Source organism: Poeciliopsis prolifica, unplaced genomic scaffold, assembly GCF_027474105.1.
Source record: "Poeciliopsis prolifica strain line A6 unplaced genomic scaffold, Auburn_PproV2 SCAFFOLD120, whole genome shotgun sequence".
Classification (NCBI taxonomy): Eukaryota; Metazoa; Chordata; class Actinopteri; order Cyprinodontiformes; family Poeciliidae; genus Poeciliopsis; species Poeciliopsis prolifica.
The window spans coordinates 637,892-646,163 of record NW_026562495.1 but is presented as its reverse complement, the minus strand read 5'-3'; the positions used below and the strand labels follow the sequence as shown (position 1 = coordinate 646,163).

At 30.2% G+C, this 8,272-nt stretch overlaps 1 long non-coding RNA gene across 1 annotated transcript; it reads right to left on the bottom strand.

Moving 5' to 3' along the window:
* Positions 1-845: 845 nt before the first annotated feature.
* LOC129354910 (uncharacterized) lies at positions 846-2,438 on the bottom strand. Its single transcript, XR_008605208.1, has 3 exons — positions 2,329-2,438; positions 1,384-1,439; positions 846-907 (listed from the first exon to the last, which is right to left on the bottom strand). It is a non-coding gene; the product is annotated as an uncharacterized LOC129354910 (long non-coding RNA).
* Between the last annotated feature and the right edge of the window lie 5,834 nt (positions 2,439-8,272).

Sequence of the window (8,272 nt, the reverse complement as noted above, 5' to 3'; positions counted from 1 at the left end):
AGATAACTTGTCTGTGAACGTAACAAACCTGATTGGGGATCATAGACGGTGATATTTACAAAAGTTGGAAATTGCTAGCTTCCAAACCGACCCATACTTCCTCCATCCTGATGTGTTCAAATTTTGATTTGTCCTGAATTCACACCAATTTATTTATCACTATGTCATAAATAGAGTTTCCCCTTACACTGGAGCAACATTAAAAACAATCAAAAAATCACCAGAGAGGAGCATTTGAAAGGCCAAAAGGTTATTTTATGCAATTGCTTGGCTGCTAGATTGTGGGATGTGTTTGCTTCAAAGACAGTGGACTGTCGCGAACTTAAAGACGGACACGGGCCACCGGTTGTATTTTTTGTCCCAGCCTTAAAAACTTTGCTGGATGGTTGTGCTTTAGGTGCACGTGCAAGTTGGTTGTATTGTTGCTCTTAGTTGCTACTGTTTTATGACAAATGCGACATACCGGCTCGCAAAGGTTCAGCGGTTCGCCTCGGTCATTTGGTTTGAATCCGAAATAGTCCCACACTGCTGCAGTTGCGTTCGGCTTTGAAAACCGGTTCCATTTCGAGCTTTGAGATATTGTTTCTTTGCTTTGCTAACTCCTCACGGGGCTCTAAAGCAATAGAAATACAAAGCGATCCGAGCACTTACTACCTGATGCAATAGTCCACTAATCCTCCCTCCTCATTTTTTAGGAAGGGAGGGGTCAGTGGATAGCACCAGAGTTGAGGCTTCTCATCCAGCGTCATCAATAGAAAGAGAAAAATACAGGCAGAGACGATAGCCGATAAATGAAATGACGTCGATAGTTTCATTTATCGTTCAATTTCTTGACTTACCGTTTATCGCGACAGGCCTAGTTGAGAAGCCTTGACTGTGCCTACATCCTCCAGAATGGTATGTGGTTCTGGATCAGAGTTCAGAGAATATTCTATTGAATATTCTGTCAGACTTACTATCTATTGATATCGATCACGTGTGTATCGTGATACATATAACTGATTTATTGTCCAACTCTACAAGACAGATAGAAACTGTATTTCAGACTCAAGCTCCTGCTAAAATAAAGACAATAGACAACAAAACAGCTGTACAGATCTGCAAAAATAAACCAATACATAAAGAAACTACATAAAAGTAATAAAGAAAAATCTACCAGTGTGTCCACAACTAAATGGTAAAGTGTAGAGCTTAGGTCTGAAAGTTCTGATTACATTTTTCCCCTAAAATATTTCAATGGTTGAACAATTGTTAAAATGAAATTTCCATCTTTATAAAAGAGTCAAGTGCATGAACATCATCAGAATATTAGTTTTGATCTCAATTATTTTCATTTAAACAGATAATATAATAAATTGGATTTTCACAAGAGTTGCAACTTACCTCTGTTTAGGTTTAGGTTCAGGTGAAAGGAACCTCCTCTGTCTCTTGTAGGTATCCTGAAAGTTGAGTAAAGTTGAGGAGTTAAAATTTTCAACAGGGCCTGCCCGTTTTGGGGATTTTTTAAGTTTCTTGTTTTTCAATTTTTCTTATTTTAAATTGCTTTTGTAAATATTGTCAATGTAAAGCTGCAGATGTCCAGCATTAGCATAAGTGTACATGAAAATGCTACGAAAACAGTTTGAAAACTGATGCATATTGTACTTCCATATTTTACTCTTGTCTGTGTATCGACAAAAACAATTTAATGGGAAAGATAGTGAATCACATTATGCATATGTAACGGGTAATAGATACAGATGAAATTCTTGCTAAAATATGTTTTGTAATTACTATGTGATGAATGGTTTTTGGCGCCCCCTACTGGTTGCCTATAAATAGAAAGCTAAACCGTAAATTAGACGCAGTCTGTTCAGCGCTCTACTGTGTATGCGGAGAGCTGGTGAACCAGTAGTGGAGCTCACTGTGCTAATTTGTGTTGACCATTTATTACAGAAAATTCAACCAACTGGCCTCCTTTGTGTGTATGACGGGACGGGCATAAGGGGAAGCTGTTACACATAACAAAACGTACATACAACAAGCTGTGGAGCTTGTTTTAACCTACTAGCTATTGCTTGGATTAATGCCACAAAATAATTATACATATTAACTTATTGAATTTTTGGAGTACAAACTTCTTATCGCACTCTGACATAAAAACAATCTAATTAACGGACTACTTTAAAAAAAACCTGTTAAATATGCTATAACAAGGTTAGCACGCTTTGACGGTTAACCTGCAGCTAGCTCATGTTGCTAAAACAACGAACTATGTACATAACACCACACGATCAAAAAGCATTCAAAACGAAGGAATCTAAACAAAATCAAAAAAGGTGAACCTACCTTTTACTGACTCTTAACGCAGTAGCAAAGGTTGGACCTTGGATTTAAGGTCATATTTAACTGGGAGTTGGAGCACGCTGTTATTCTACGGAGAATTGTCTCCAACTGCTCCGGTATCTCATAATTATGACTTTGAATCTCATAATTATGACTTTGAATCTCATAATTATGACTTTGAATCTCATAATTATGACTCTTAATCTCATAATTATGACTTTGAATCTCATAATTATGACTTTGAAAGTCGAAATTATGACTTTGAATCTCATAATTATGACTTTGAAAGTCGAAATTATGACTTTGAATCTCATAATTATGACTTTGAAAGTCGAAATTATGACTTTGAATCTCATAATTATGACTTTGAATCTAATTATGACTTTGAACGTCGAAATTATGACTTTGAATCTCATAATTATGACTTCGAATCTCATAATTATGACTCTTAATCTCATAATTATGACTTTGAATCTCATAATTATGACTGAATCTCATACTTATTACTTTGAATCTCATAATTATGACTCTGAATCTCATAATTATGACTTTGAATCTCATAATTATGACTCTTAATCTCATAATTATGACTTTGAATCTCATAATTATGACTTTGAAAGTCGAAATTATGACTTTGAATCTCATAATTATGACTTTGAATCTAATAATTATGACTTTGAACGTCGAAATTATGACTTTGAATCTCATAATTATGACTTCGAATCTCATAATTATGACTCTTAATCTCATAATTATGACTTTGAATCTCATAATTATGACTGAATCTCATAATTATTACTTTGAATCTCATAATTATGACTCTGAATCTCATAATTATGACTCTGAATCTCATAATTATGACTTTGAATCTCATGATTATGACTTTGAATCTCATAATTATGACTTTGAAAGTCGAAATTATGACTTTGAATCTCATAATTATGACTTTGAATCTAATAATTATGACTTTGAACGTCGAAATTATGACTTTGAATCTCATAATTATGACTTCGAATCTCATAATTATGACTCTTAATCTCATAATTATGACTTTGAATCTCATAATTATGACTTTGAAAGTCGAATTATGACTTTGAATCTCATAATTATGACTTTGAAAGTCGAAATTATGACTTTGAATCTCATAATTATGACTTTGAAAGTCAAAATTATGACTTTGAATCTCATAATTATGACTTTCAAAGTCGAAATTATGACTTTGAATCTCATAATTATGACTTTGAATCTAATAATTATGACTTTGAACGTCGAAATTATGACTTTGAATCTCATAATTATGACTTCGAATCTCATAATTATGACTCTTAATCTCATAATTATGACTTTGAATCTCATAATTATGACTTTGAATCTCATAATTATGACTCTGAATCTCATAATTTTGACTCTGAATCTCATAATTACGACTTTGAATCTCATGATTATGACTTTGAACGTCATAATTATGACTCTGAATCTCATAATTATGACTTTGAATCTCATAATTATGACTCTTAATCTCATAATTATGACTTTGAATCTCATAATTATGACTTTGAAAGTCGAAATTATGACTTTGAATCTCATAATTATGACTTTGAAAGTCGAAATTATGACTTTGAATCTCATAATTATGACTTTGAAAGTCGAAATTATGACTTTGAATCTCATAATTATGACTTTGAATCTAATTATGACTTTGAACGTCGAAATTATGACTTTGAATCTCATAATTATGACTTCGAATCTCATAATTATGACTCTTAATCTCATAATTATGACTTTGAATCTCATAATTATGACTGAATCTCATACTTATTACTTTGAATCTCATAATTATGACTCTGAATCTCATAATTATGACTTTGAATCTCATAATTATGACTCTTAATCTCATAATTATGACTTTGAATCTCATAATTATGACTTTGAAAGTCGAAATTATGACTTTGAATCTCATAATTATGACTTTGAATCTAATAATTATGACTTTGAACGTCGAAATTATGACTTTGAATCTCATAATTATGACTTCGAATCTCATAATTATGACTCTTAATCTCATAATTATGACTTTGAATCTCATAATTATGACTGAATCTCATAATTATTACTTTGAATCTCATAATTATGACTCTGAATCTCATAATTATGACTCTGAATCTCATAATTATGACTTTGAATCTCATGATTATGACTTTGAATGTCATAATTATGACTCTGAATCTCATAATTATGACTCTGAATCTCATAATTATGACTTTGAAAGTCGAAATTATGACTTTGAATCTCATAATTATGACTTTGAATCTAATAATTATGACTTTGAACGTCGAAATTATGACTTTGAATCTCATAATTATGACTTCGAATCTCATAATTATGACTCTGAATCTCATAATTATGACTTTGAAAGTCGAAATTATGACTTTGAATCTCATAATTATGACTTTGAATCTAATAATTATGACTTTGAACGTCGAAATTATGACTTTGAATCTCATAATTATGACTTCGAATCTCATAATTATGACTCTTAATCTCATAATTATGACTTTGAATCTCATAATTATGACTTTGAAAGTCGAAATTATGACTTTGAATCTCATAATTATGACTTTGAAAGTCGAAATTATGACTTTGAATCTCATAATTATGACTTTGAAAGTCAAAATTATGACTTTGAATCTCATAATTATGACTTTCAAAGTCGAAATTATGACTTTGAATCTCATAATTATGACTTTGAATCTAATAATTATGACTTTGAACGTCGAAATTATGACTTTGAATCTCATAATTATGACTTCGAATCTCATAATTATGACTCTTAATCTCATAATTATGACTTTGAATCTCATAATTATGACTTTGAATCTCATAATTATGACTCTGAATCTCATAATTTTGACTCTGAATCTCATAATTACGACTTTGAATCTCATGATTATGACTTTGAATGTCATAATTATGACTCTGAATCTCATAATTATGACTCTGAATCTCATAATTATGACCTTGAAAGTCGAAATTATGACTTTGAATCGCATAATTATGACTTTGAATCTAATAATTATGACTTTGAACGTCGAAATTATGACTTTGAATCTCATAATTATGACTTCGAATCTCATAATTATGACTCTTAATCTCATAATTATGACTTTGAATCTCATAATTATGACTGAATCTCATAATTATGACTTTGAATCTCATAATTGTGACTCTGAATCTCATAATTATGACTCTGAATCTCATAATTATGACTCTGAATCTCATAATTATGACTTTGAATCTCATATTATGACTGAATCTCATACTTATTACTTTGAATCTCATAATTATGACTCTGAATCTCATAATTATGACTTTGAATCTCATAATTATGACTCTTAATCTCATAATTATGACTTTGAATCTCATAATTATGACTTTGAAAGTCGAAATTATGACTTTGAATCTCATAATTATGACTTTGAATCTAATAATTATGACTTTGAACGTCGAAATTATGACTTTGAATCTCATAATTATGACTTCGAATCTCATAATTATGACTCTTAATCTCATAATTATGACTTTGAATCTCATAATTATGACTGAATCTCATAATTATTACTTTGAATCTCATAATTATGACTCTGAATCTCATAATTATGACTCTGAATCTCATAATTATGACTTTGAATCTCATGATTATGACTTTGAATGTCATAATTATGACTCTGAATCTCATAATTATGACTCTGAATCTCATAATTATGACTTTGAAAGTCGAAATTATGACTTTGAATCTCATAATTATGACTTCGAATCTCATAATTATGACTCTTAATCTCATAATTATGACTTTGAATCTCATAATTATGACTTTGAAAGTCGAAATTATGACTTTGAATCTCATAATTATGACTTTGAAAGTCGAAATTATGACTTTGAATCTCATAATTATGACTTTGAAAGTCAAAATTATGACTTTGAATCTCATAATTATGACTTTCAAAGTCGAAATTATGACTTTGAATCTCATAATTATGACTTTGAATCTAATAATTATGACTTTGAACGTCGGAATTATGACTTTGAATCTCATAATTATGACTTCGAATCTCATAATTATGACTCTTAATCTCATAATTATGACTTTGAATCTCATAATTATGACTTTGAATCTCATAATTATGACTCTGAATCTCATAATTTTGACTCTGAATCTCATAATTACGACTTTGAATCTCATGATTATGACTTTGAATGTCATAATTATGACTCTGAATCTCATAATTATGACTCTGAATCTCATAATTATGACCTTGAAAGTCGAAATTATGACTTTGAATCGCATAATTATGACTTTGAATCTAATAATTATGACTTTGAACGTCGAAATTATGACTTTGAATCTCATAATTATGACTTCGAATCTCATAATTATGACTCTTAATCTCATAATTATGACTTTGAATCTCATAATTATGACTGAATCTCATAATTATGACTTTGAATCTCATAATTGTGACTCTGAATCTCATAATTATGACTCTGAATCTCATAATTATGACTCTGAATCTCATAATTATGACTTTGAATCTCATGATTATGACTTTGAATGTCATAATTATGACTCTGAATCTCATAATTATGACTCTGAATCTCATAATTATGACTGAATCTCATGATTATGACTTTGAATTTCAGAATTGACTTTGAAAGTCAAATTTATGACTTTGAATCTCATAATTATGACTTTGAATCTCATAATTATAACTGAATCTCATAATTATGACTTTGAATCTCATAATTATGACTGAATCTCATAATTATGACTTTGAATCTCATAATTATGACTCTGGATCTCATAATTATGACTCTGAATCTCATAATTATGACTTTGAATCTCATAATTATGACTTTGAATCTCATAATTATGACTGAATCTCATAATTATGACTTTGAATCTCATAATTATGACTCTGGATCTCATAATTATGACTCTGAATCTCATGATTATGACTTTGAATCTCATAATTATGACTTTGAATCTCATAATTATGACTCTGGATCTCATAATTATGACTCTGAATCTCATGATTATGACTTTGAATCTCATAATTATGACTTTGAATCTCATAATTATGACTGAATCTCATAATTATGACTTTGAATCTCATAATTATGACTTTGAAAGTCAAAATCATGACTTTGAATCTTATAATTATGACTGAATCTCATAATTATGACTTCAAATCTCATAACTATGACTTTGAATCTCATAATTATGACTTTGAAAGTCGAAATTATGACTTCCTGTTGGTCTTCTTTTTCCTTGGCGGAAATGGGCTTCCATATAAATTACTTTTTTTTTTACCCATATCTTTGTTTTTTGCTTCCTAAATTTTCAGCTGAATCCTGTTTTTTTTTAAATCTTCCTGCATAAAATTTTACAGTAAGCAGCTGGTTGTGTCTTTCATTTAACTGATTGTAACATTAAAATCCAAATAGAGCTAAACTACATTGCATAGCCTCTATGAAAATGATTCATACAAATGAGTCTTGGCAATAATTCTCATTTGTCTGCAGTTCACCGACTATCAGAGCTACGTTTTCAGAAATTATGACTATGACCACGATGGCTATATATCACAAGAAGACTTTGAGAGTATTGCAGCTAATTTCCCATTTCTGGACTCATTTTGTGTTTTGGATAAAGATCAGTGAGTGTGAAAAATAACTGACGCATCTGTCTGCTGTCATAGCAAATCAATTTAACTAATTTATGAACCATTTGGTGGATTATGGAAAACGTGTGGCGATTGGTCTATGCTTTACTTACAGTCTGCAGTAATGTTCAAGAAAGATGGAAGGTTTGCTTTTTAAAAATGAATTGATGATTGGGATTTCATCCCCTCAGTTTGCATTTCCTCATCACCAAACTCAAAGTAATGTT